The sequence below is a fragment of the Carex rostrata genome, chromosome 15, assembly GCF_964058835.1.
Source record: "Carex rostrata chromosome 15, lpCarRost1.2, whole genome shotgun sequence".
Taxonomy (NCBI): Eukaryota; Viridiplantae; Streptophyta; class Magnoliopsida; order Poales; family Cyperaceae; genus Carex; species Carex rostrata.
Genome location: NC_135932.1, coordinates 10080534 through 10092776, shown reverse-complemented (window position 1 = coordinate 10092776; position 12243 = coordinate 10080534). Strand labels below are relative to the sequence as shown.

Sequence of the window (12243 nt, the reverse complement as noted above, 5' to 3'; positions counted from 1 at the left end):
ATCTTTCTTTGCTAGAATGCCATAGACAATCTAAAAATAAATAAAACTGAATATTTAGTTCGGTTTGAAGAATTAAAAACCGGACATCAAACTCGGTTTGAAAAAAATAGAAGAGAGTGAAAATAATTAATAGCAAACTTTTGGTATGACAAAAAGTAAAATAAATAATAAACAACACCATAGACCATTTACGGTTTCGCAAAAGAGAAATATTATGGTACCCCGAGCCACTAAATTCGAGCATGTTCCCGAACTGGTTTAACTGGGTTTAACCGTTCGCTAATAACGGTAATTTATTAATTTGCCATTAATTAATACATCACTGTTTTAACGCAACACAGTTTTAATTTGATTGTTTTAAACGTTAGCTTTGTATGCTTTTGTACTGTGTTTTAATTTCGTGGACAGTTTGTTAGAAGCAGTTGTAATCACCAATTCCCGAGCTAGTCCCCCAACTTGTTAACGGTCATCTAATCATTTGCTAACTACTTAAGTACTTTAACTAGTTAAACTAGTTATAAGTACTTTAGTGTACTTTAAAGTACAAGTTATAATGATTAGCTCGGGGACTAGCTCGGGGATTGATTCTAATTTTAATGATAAGTACAAATTTTAATGATAAAAATTAACTGTTTTTGATATTTAATAACTAAAAAAAGAGTCTCCATTTTGAAGCTCCATTTGCTTCGTTTATTCTCTCTCTATTTTCTTCCTCTTCGTGCTTTCCATCGTTGATGGATGTTCTTATCCGAGCTGAGCTCTGCGATGAGCTTGTCTTCTTTCAATGGAATGTCCATTGATCTTGTTTGTCCGATCTACAGATGGTGGCGTTGCTACTTTTTTCGATTTGCTGTTTGATAGATGTATTTTTCTCAGATCTGGAGTCGCTATGGTCGTATTATAATTTGAAAGCGATGTACTGTGATAATTTGAAAGCGATCTATTGTGCTTTGATGATCTGTTTGTACTGCAATATTCTTGAATTTGTCCGAGATCTATTCAATGGTGCAATAAATCTTCGTATTGTAAGTACGTTTTTTTTTCTGAAATTTTGTCTTATTGAATCTGATTATGTTCTTTTTTTTATAGTGGTTTAGTGTAGATTACTTTGATGCTTAATATATGCAGGTTGAATTTTGATGATGATTTGTTCGAGATTTGAAGTTCTTCTAGTTGATTGATGGTATGCAAATGCTTACTATGAATCAATTTTTATGTTGCACGTTTACATGCGTAATATCTAAGGTTAAACACCCTTAAAAATGTTCTTTATAATTTTATTGATCTGTGCATCATGAATTGTATTGTACTTGACATATTTTGTCTTAACAATTGAGAATTGTATGTATAAAATTGAATGAGCATTATTATTTGCTTGTAGTTTATTTGTATTTTATGTTTTGTTGTTTAGATTTACATGCTTATTAATTGATATTTGTATGTTCCAATTGAATTAGATGATGTGGGAAATGAAGTGATAATTATATGCTTAATAATTGAGATTTATATGCTTAATAATTGGGATTTTTAGGCTTAATTATTACATTGATATTGTATTATTTTATTTGTAACTATTTAGGCTCGTGTTACATTTTAATGGTTCATAATTAAGGATTATATCATTCTTACGTGATAATTAAGGGTTCATAATGAAGAAGGGATGAACAAGAAAAAAAATAAGGGAAAGAAGAAGATGGAAGATGAGGTGGACAATAACAAGGGAGAGAATAACAAGAGCAACAAATTTAGAGCTGTAAATCACTACTAGAATCTGGGTTTATTGCATGCGTAGGTCCAGTTTGTTGCAAGGTAAGGACGGACCTTGCAACAGAAATGGCGTTTCTGGATTCCTCAAACTTGTTGCAAGGGTAGTTCCTTGCAACACCTATCGCATGCAAATGTATGTTGTGCAACCATGCAACTGTTTTTTACCTACCCTTGCAATTACGTTTTGGAGGTCAGATATTATATATTAATTGGAGGTCCTTGCAACAACTGAACCCCTTGCCATGCAACTACTCAAACACATGGTGGATATTATATTTTATTAACCGGCCTTGCAACTGAGCATGAGCTTACCCTTGCAATTGTTTAGTTCCTGGAGACAGGTACACTTCTGTTTATTTGATATCTCCTTTTTAATGCTGATTTATACTATGAATCACAACAACATGAATAATAGCAGTATATAAGAGTTCAATACTTTGATGATTTCAATTTTTGCATTTAGAACAAATACTCCAAAATAATTGAGAAACAAGAAAATATTACAAACTTTGTGGCACAACGGACATATACAACTATTGATTCACTAATATTAAAACTCTTGATCGGAAGCATCGAGGGCCTAGAAACCAAATTCATCCTCACCTTGGTCTGTGTCCAACTCTTCGTCACTTAACTCAATTGGGTTGTCATCTTCTTCTTCTTCACCTTCAGACATCGTATCGACTACTAACTCGAACTCGCCTTCTTGAGGTGGCATGCCATCCCAATAAAAATCTTGACCATTTGAAACCTCGATTGGATGATCCGGCATTTCGTCTTGGAAAAATTCTAGGTTTGCATCGACCTCGTCCTCGAGCTCGGTACGAAACCTCCCCTTTGCGCTAGTTTTCATTGCCACCCACCATTGACTTCTTTCATTACTATCTGATGCATAAGGGAGGTAGAAAACTTGGATTACTTGAGGTGCCAATACAAATGGTTCATTTGTTTTAAGGCGAGAAGCATGTTTAACCTCAACAATTCCATGTTGGATGTCCACCCTAACACCGTTTGTTATGTCAAACCAATTACACCTAAAGAGAACGACCTTGTTGAGTCCATCATAGTCTAGCTCAATTACCTCTTGGAGAAGTCCATAGTAGTCTTGTGGTTTGTCAATTCCATCCCATTCCCCTTTAACGCAAACATCGCTACTATTTGTTGACTTGTTAACCCCATATGGCTCTGTGTGAAATCGAAAGCCGTTAACTTCGTACCCTTGGTAGCAGTTAGCTTGTTTTTGTGGCATTTGTCCTGCCCTTCGGATGTATGGGTCGCAATCATGATCAGTTAGTACCTTCTTTCGTAGCCAATCTGCAAACCCATCTTCACGAACTTTGTCCAAATGTTGAGTAGATCTGGCTTGTCCAGAGTTTAACATGCATGCATCAAACTCTCTACACAATCCGACATGTCAAAATATTAGATTTTGAAAGTGGTTAGAATAGGGACTTTTGAAATTATTAAAATAAACATTTTATAAGATTGTACCCTAGAAATTTATCTTTTATCTCTGGACAGTTGAGGATGACATATGTGTGTGCAGCTTTAAGTTCCTCGTCGGTGAGAGTCCTTCAATTTGGTCGTGTGAAGAAACGGCCCGCGGTATCAAATATCGATAGACATCTCCGCAGCGGGTTACTTGTTCCAACCTTTTGTGGGTTAGTTTTAGAATTCTCTGCAAAATAACGCGTGCAAAAGGAACCAATTTCTTTAACAATTGTTGCCTCGACAATTGAACCCTCAACACGTGCCTTGTTTATGACTTTCATTCTCTGTTCTTTGTTTCGTCTGTAATAAAAATATTGGGTTAGATATGGAAGCAATAAGTGAGCTAAGTCTTTCGTTATTGAATAAGAAAGAGATTAAAAATAAAAAAACACACACCTTTCACATCCATACATCCATCGAGCCCCTACAGGTCCACCCAATCTAGCCTCATGACAGACATGGACCACAAGATGCTCCATGGAATCAAAAAATGACGGTGGGAATATCTTTTCCATTTTGCATATTGTGACCGCAATATCCTTTTCTAATTGGTCGATACGGGATGGATCAAGCTCCTTGGCACAAATCTCTCTAAAGAAGCTTGAAATCTCGCACAAAACATCCCATACGTAATCAGGGACAAAGTCCCTAAAAGCGACTGGAAGTAGTCGCTCCATGAACACATGGAAATCATGACTTTTTAGCCCAGTTAGGCTGTTTGTTTTGAGGTTTACACACCTTGACCAACTTGATGCGTAGCCATCGGGGAACTTCACCAAATTCTTGAGCCATATTAAAACCTTCCTCTTATGTGGTAGAGAGAGTGTGAAGGGAGCCTTTGGTTTTCGCAACTTTTCTGGATGGTCCGGGTCTGGGGCTAAGTTTTGAGTGGGTCGATTGCAAAGGAGAGCCAAATCTTTTCGTGCCTTTTCATTATCCTTATTTTTTTTCCCATGCCTAAAAGCGTGTAAATCAAATTTTCCGCGAAATTCTTCTCCAAATGCATCATGTCAATGTTGTGTTCCAATAGGGCAAGCTCCAAAAAATACTCTTCTTGGTCCAATGGTGGGTTTCACCATAACCATCCTATTGGTCCGGCTTATGATTTTTACCCCATCTTATCTTCTCTAAATTATTCACCATCGCAAGCCGCTCCTCTCCCATGACTCTTCTTGGTGGCCGATCAAAATCGCATTGACCTTTCTTGAAATTTTTCTTATCGCGGCGAAATGGGTGATCTAGAGGCAAGAAGCATCTATGACAACCCCACCATGTAAATTTACCTCCATACTTTAGTCGGAATGCCTTTGTTCTACCCATGCAATGAAAACATGCTAATCGGCCTTTAGTACCCCACCCACTTAGCATCTCGAACGCGGGGTAATCGTTTATTGACCAAAGAAGTGTTGCATGCATGTTGAAATTCTCTTGTCTAGACACATCCCATGTCTTCGCTCCATCCTTCCACAATTTGTTCAATTCATCGATTAAAGGTTCAAGAAGAATGTCAATGTCCCGACCCAGATGCTTTGGTCCGGGAATGACAAGCGCGAGGAACATGGTGTCTTCTTTCATTATCATCCCGGGTGGTAGATTATATGGAAAAACTAGTACCGGCCAACAAGAATATGGAGCCGCACTTGAGTTGAATGGCATGAACCCATCCGTCGTGATCCCCATCCAAACATTTCTCACCTCTTTGGCAAATTCTGGATATTTCCGTTCGAAATATTTCCAAGCCTCACCATCAGACGGATGCAGCATAATCCCGGGCTTCTCACGAAAACCTTCCTTGTGCCATCTCATTTTGACCGCATTTGATCGGGTCATGTACAATTTTTGCAATCTTGGGGTGATAGGAAGAAAACGAAGTGTCTTTTTTGCAACCGGTTTTGCATTCTTATTAGGACCCGAGGGCTTATATCTCGGTTCACCACATTCATCACATTTAGTCTTCTCAGCCCTATCTTTGTAATAAAGCATACAAAAATTTGGGCATACATCTATATTCTCATGTTCCATGCCGAGCGGCTCGGTCAATCGCTTGACTTGATAGAAATTTTCTGGCATTTTTTCACTAGGGGGAAGCATGCTTTTGATAAGACCCATCATCCCATCAAAGCATTTTTGGCTCAATTGGTGTTCCGACTTCAATGCGAGTGCATGTGTCACGGCCGATAAGATTGTGTGTGATTCGCATTTTAGTTCACCCGTCATGTTCTCTTCCCAAAGCGGCGTATTCGATGCGGCTATCATGTCAAAGAACCTTTTGGCCATTCCGGTTGGCTTATCCTCCTCCCAATCAAAATCTTGCCCAGCGGCTGCCCTAACCATATCCTCACCCACTTGATAATTATCATTCATAGTCTCAGATGGTGGATGGTGCGGAGCATCAAAAGATGAGTTTGGACGTTCCTCCCCGTGTGCGTGCCAGTTTCTATATCCTTCTCGAAAGCCTGATTTATAAAGATGTATTCTCACGGTTTGCAAGTCTTTGTTGTAGAGGTTGTCACACTTCTTACATGGACAGAGGATACATTGCTTGCCATTAAGGATAGTCAAAACCGAGGGGTTAGAAATGGCCACATCAACAAATTCTTTCACACCCGTTATGAACTCGGGTAGAAGCTTTCCGGTGGAATTTAGTCTGTTGTACATCCATGAGCGATCCGTTCCCATTTGTCTAGTTAATTATTGGAAAAGAGTAGTGTGTTAATTAGTGTCATAATTAACATGCATATTTTTCTATTTGAAAATTGAACAAAGCTTGTCATAAATGAAAATTCTTTTTAAGGGTGTCATAGTTCAATTTTAGTATGTAGAAGCACAAACATTTAGGGTAGAGTTCATAGAGTTCATAAACAAGCTTTGTTGGCCACTAACTTGGGTGGAGTTCAACTACAATCACCAAGAATTGATATACAGTTCAATTTCGAGATGATAAGGTAGAGCTTTTTCCACTAGGGAGGAGCTCTGAAAATTACCTCAAAATCAATGGAGATGCTATCTATAGTGAGATGTTGGAATCCTCCGCCCAAATCAGAGAGTTGAGAGGGTGGAGCTGCTATCGAGATTGAGCAGGTTGGATCCTCCGCCAAAATTAGTGAGATGAGAGGGCTTTGGGTAGAGTGATACGAGGAGAATTAATCGTAGGGTTTGTTTTTCTGGGTAGAGTGACAAAAACGGGTTATCCACCTCCAGATAGATAGCCTTCCTTTATTTGCATCGGAATACCAATGCAAATAATGGCACTCTACAGTATATAAAAATGAATTTTCTTGGCGTACCCAGTGTACGCATCATTTTGATTAAACACAACCCAGCAACATTTTGATTGAACATACATATGAAATACAGAGAAAAAAATAGAGGAAACACAGCAAATAAGAACTACAACCTAACATGTTCAACAGCCTACAAATTATCACAAGTTCACATCCTACAAATTAACAGATTCAGATCCTACAAATTAACATGTTGAACAGGCTACAAATTAACTTTGTTCATTAAACATATTACAAATTAGCATAAAAAGGGAGGTAGACCAAATCTCACTTTTCATTACTGAGGGTCCTTTCCACACCCGTTCGTTGGTGCACGATCATTTCCCTTGGATGGAGAAGCCTCCTACAAGAGAAAATAACAAAGTAATTTAATAACAATTATGATATGCTGTAATTCATGGTCAACCTAATTTAGTAGAGTTAAAGAGTTTACACTAGGGGGTGGAATAGACACTCCAGTTGCTTGCACGATCGCTGCAATACACTTCTTGTTGTATTCCTCTTGCTTCTTAAACTCTTCCAGCTCTTCTCTGTATCGCTTTTCTTGGGCAGCTATTTCGCTAGCAAATTTCTTTCGTTGAGCAGCCACTAAATTCCTAACCTGTGCCTTTGTGAATGTTCCCCTCTCATCTTCAGCCGAGGTGGCAGTGCTCCTGGCAGGATCCGACATGGTTGCATCCTCTGCAGCCAACGCTTTATTGACTTTGGAGGTCCTCGACCGGTTTCCAAAGCCAAACAACCGGCCACGCGTATCCTCCCGATCTACAGCAAGCTCCCATAGTTCTTCATCTGTCAGGGTCTCTCCGTATAACATCTTCAGGTTCTCATATTCATCCTGCATTTGGAAATGATAAAGGAATAAGAATTAGACTGGTCGCTCTTTAAGTTTAATTAAAACCTTAACTATGGTATTCATTTCATTTCTAGGTTCCATGCCTCACTCAAAGACAGACATATAGAGAGAGGGGGCAAAATGGGTAACTATGTGAGTTTTTGAAGTTTAGAAGGGTAAATATGATATTATGAATTTCAGAGGGGGAAATACGTAATTTCCAAGTGGTTTTCAGGGGTATACATGAAATCCCCCCCCCTAAATTATTAACAATAAAAAGGGGATAAGATCAATTACCGCTGAATCTTGTGCCCTTTTGTTTACGTACACCTTATCCTTGCCCTTTTTCATCAAATGGGTTCGGTCGAAGACCTCCTTCAAAGAGACGGCAGATCCCTTCTCGGAAGCCTACAATTGAAATAATTGAGAGTTTGGTTTATGTAAATTAAAAAAAATGAGATTTCTCTACTTTTTTCAATCCTCAAGGGGAGAATTATGAATTACCATTGATTGTTTGTGCCGAAACATTGACATTCTTCCACCCACATGAGAGATGAATGGTCCATCTTTTGTTTTGTTATATTTGTTTTTTGCTGATATTCGATCCCATTTGTCCTTCGACCAAATAAGGCACAAACCCTTCCAATAAGCTGGATTCTTGCACCACTGAGGAGGGAAGTCCATCCACAGTTCCTTGTCTTCAGAATATTTCTTCCCATACTTGCTCCTCACATCATTCATCTCGCCACTAAATGTTGCTGAAGCAATTTTCTCAAAGACATCCAAGCAGCGTTTCACATCTTCCCCCTCAGCCCAAGAATATCTCTGCAGGAACTTTTTCACAATATCCAACCTTGCCTTTATAGGAAACATATTGTACGTCCGATATGGTCCCGGCAAGTTCTCTAAGGTCAGTATCCTAATGGTGGTGACCACCTTTTTGCAAAGAGGAACGGAGGTGAACTCCGCATCACCAACCACCATCAACTCGGGTCTGCCTTCCGGGGCTGCTGGTTTACGGGCCTTGGCCATACCCCGACCCCGCCTCACATCAGATTTCTGTCCCCTTTTCCTCTTCCTCTTGCCTTCAGCCCCTTCGGCGTTCCCTTCATCTAGTTCTCTAAGGTTCAATTCCAGAGCTAGTTCACAATCACGAAGTCTGCGGCGTATGATCCCTCTCTTACTGCCATCATCATCCTTGATTGCTGGATGCACTCCCTCCCCCTCTGAATCCACAAGGCTTTCATAATCACCAGTTGAGCTGAGCTGTAGTTCAGCTTGTCTGCGGACCCAATCGGACCAGTCGGAATCTGACTCATGTGGCGGTGATTCTGATGCAGTTGTCTCAGCCCCATGGGGGCTGCTGGGAGACATAGGCGGAGACATTGGTGGGGATGAATTGTCAGGGGTCGATTTGGCAGGTCCAGCTTGGTTGTCAGGGGTCTGGTTGGCAGTTTCATCTGGTCCAGTTCCTAAACACGACATCTCAATATTAGATAAACATGTTCCAAACTAAAGATAATGGCACCATGACTATAATTGGTCAAGTATGGTAAACTCAAACTAAAGATCAAATCAGTCGAAGGCGATTCCTTCAATTTGTTTCCTTCTGATTATACTCGGTCAAATTCAGTAAACTCAAATAAGGCACCATGGCTTATGTTAGTTCTCATACAAATTCAGTCTAAGTTATATTTGCATGAATCAAAGCACCAGATCAATTCAGCGAAGCACCAAATTAATTTAAAAAATAGATTTTAAAATTACCTTGCAGCCTTGATGGTGGGGATGAATTGTCAGGGGTCGAGTTGGCAGGTCCAGCTTGGTTGTCAGGGGTCTGGTTGGCAGTTTCATCTAGTCCAGTTCCTAAACACGACATCTCAATATTAGATAAACATCAGTCTAAGTTATATTTGTTGTTCGTACAATAATATTTTACGTCTATTTGACTAATTTGCAAAAACATACAATTATTGAATTTTACAATTTCTTCTATTTTAAGAACATATAGGTCCAAGAAGAGTAAGAACTGCGATGCAATATGCTTGGACTGAAGAAATCACGAAGACTTTTATCAAGAATATAAAATGTAAATTCAAAAGATTGATAAAGTATGTGTGAGGTTGATCAAAGTGGGATAAAACGTTATGAACGTTTACAAAACGTTGGTAACGTTTTATAATGATCAGAAGCTTCAAAAATATCAAAAGAAAACCAAGTTATAACGTTAGAACGTTTTATAAAACGTTGTAACGTTTTACAAACGTTATAACGGTTATGAAACGTTGTAACGTTTAACAGGCTCAGAACAACTGAAGAACAGGTGTTCAGTATAAACTAGAAACGTTGGAACGTTTAGAAAACGTTATAACGTTTATAAAACGTTGTAACGTTTTATAAAACGTTGAGCAACGTTTTACTAAGCTGTCAGAGAATTAAAACCCTAAATCGCATTTGAATAAAACATTGGTAACGTTTTATAAAACGTTGGTAACGTTTTATAAAACATTGGTAACGTTTTGCATCAAACAGCTCATTTTTGAGCTGCCACTATAAATAGATTGAGGGGATCACTTTCAAAACCACCTCAGCCGACCCTAATTATTTCAAAAGTGATTTTCTGAGAGCTTAGAATCCACCATTGTTGTGAGAGCCTATAACTTCAAAATCCCTCAAACAACCTCAACCTACTTCACCAATCTAGCTATATATTAGGTTAGAGTAAGCTATTGAGTGTTTCTCTTGTGTTCCTAGATAATCGAGACCTTGTTCTCACCTCTTTGAGTTGGCCGTTTGACTTCCCGCTTGGTGTGTAAGGGCTCAACGGTTCACAAGTTGTAATCCTTTCGTATTGGGTAATAGGAAGGTGCACCTCACAAGGTTGCGAAGCCCCGGAGACGTAGGCCTTTGTTTTGCCGAACTCCGTTATCACCCCGCGTGTCAAATTTCTCTAAACTCATCTCTTTACTTTCAATTGCAATTTAATTTCAGTTTTTGAGCAATTAGAGGTGCCCCTAAGTGTAACAATATTTGCATGAATCAAAGCACCAGATCAATTCAGCGAAGCACCAAATTAATTTAAAAAATAGATTTTAAAATTACCTTGCAGCCTTGATGAGCGGCGTGTAGGCAGCGAAGGGCTCGACTTGTTGCTGCGGCAACGGCGTCTGACAGGCTTGTGAACCCTTTGCGCCGGTTCCGGAATAGGCATACATGGCGGGGATTGGGCAACAGGTTCTGCATTATGCACAACGGGTGGGGTCTCAGTGGCTGTATTATTTGGCTGGGAGATTTTTGGCGACCGTTGAAGTGACGGGTGTCGGAATAATATTGGTGACCCCCTTGCTTTGATTTTCTTCATTATGGCTTTGTGGGCTAAGGATGGCCCGGCATTTAAATCCTCTTCTTCTTCGCTCGTATGATGCGAGACATCATCACTGTCGGACATGATGTATCTCAACTAAAAAAGAAAAAAAATCAGAAGAGCACATTAAACCCTTTGTTCTACCAGTAAATTATCAAAAACCCTAAATTACCAAAACCCTAAATTACCTAAACAACCCTAAATTACCAAAACCCTAAATTACCTAAACAACCCTAAATTACCAAAACCCTAAATTACCTAAACAACCCTACATTACCAAAACCCTAAATTACCAAAACCCTAAGTTAACAGGTTCTGAAACTAATTAACCAAATTAATCAGCCTAGGATCAAGAGAATTTCAACGAAACCCTAGGCTCTTGTAGGGTGTCTAGACAAGAGAATTAATCGTTTATCAGCCTAGGATCACCAGCTCTGGTTTGACGAAACCCTAGTAGAGAGAAGGAAGAGAAGAGAGAACTTACCACTTGCGATTAATCAGCCTAGTAGAGAGAAGATCGGCGGCGACTTAGATCGGAGCGCTAGTGGGGTAGAGTCTCTGACGGACCAGATCGGAGCGGGGGTGGGGAAGGAAGAGAGAGCGTGAGTGGCAAGGAAGAGTGAGCGTTGGCTCGTTTTGGTAGAGAGAAGAGTGAGCGTCGTCGGCTCGTTTTGGTAGAGAGAAGAGAGAGCTCTCTCGAAATGGATTTCAAAAATTTCCTAAGTCCGGGGTTCTCCATCTTGGGGCCTTGTGTGAAGGGAGTTCAATTACGCTGTTTTTCCGAAACAATAATTCGAACCTGTTATTCTGATCCAACTGTTTGTGTTTATTAAGATTTGTGCATGGAAAGCTATATTCCCTTGAGATTGAGTTCTTAATTGATCTGAGGGTGAGGATCGTAATGACAAGTACATGTTATTCATTGATAATAACAGATTATTTGTACACAATGGAGAGACGTTTATTTACTTCCGCACCCACCCGATATTTTTGGGCCTAAGGTAACACATTATTCATTAGAATGATCGGAGCGGCATCATATAATCCTTGCGCGAATATTGAAGTATCCTTAGCAACATCTAGGGTCGGATCAGAAATGAAATATTTCATTACTTCAGAGTATTGCTACTCTCTACCCAGCAGATTTCGAAATTAATAGATCAAGACCATCTATCCCCAATCGGAGGGCATGGGATCTGCTACTGATATACATTTTTACTGATCTATACAAAAACTTGTATGAAAAAATGTCATAAAAATTCCTAATAATTTTTGAAATAATATATGGCCAAATCACACTTAATAACACCAATTTTGTCAAGTTTCATCATTTTTTGCCCCTAGTAATGTGTAAATTATTTTATGACCGTTCATTTTGAAGTGAATATTGAACGGTCGATCTTCGATGAAATGACCCGAAATTTATTTGGAAATGATCAAGACATAATAATTAACATAAGCAATACAAAATATGGTGAAAAATGAGATGTTTTTTTTTCGATCCA

At 39.2% G+C, this 12243-nt stretch overlaps 1 pseudogene; it reads right to left on the bottom strand.

Annotated features, from left to right (window-relative positions):
* Positions 1-2347: 2347 nt before the first annotated feature.
* Positions 2348-5937, bottom strand: LOC144566012 (uncharacterized; annotated as a pseudogene).
* Between the last annotated feature and the right edge of the window lie 6306 nt (positions 5938-12243).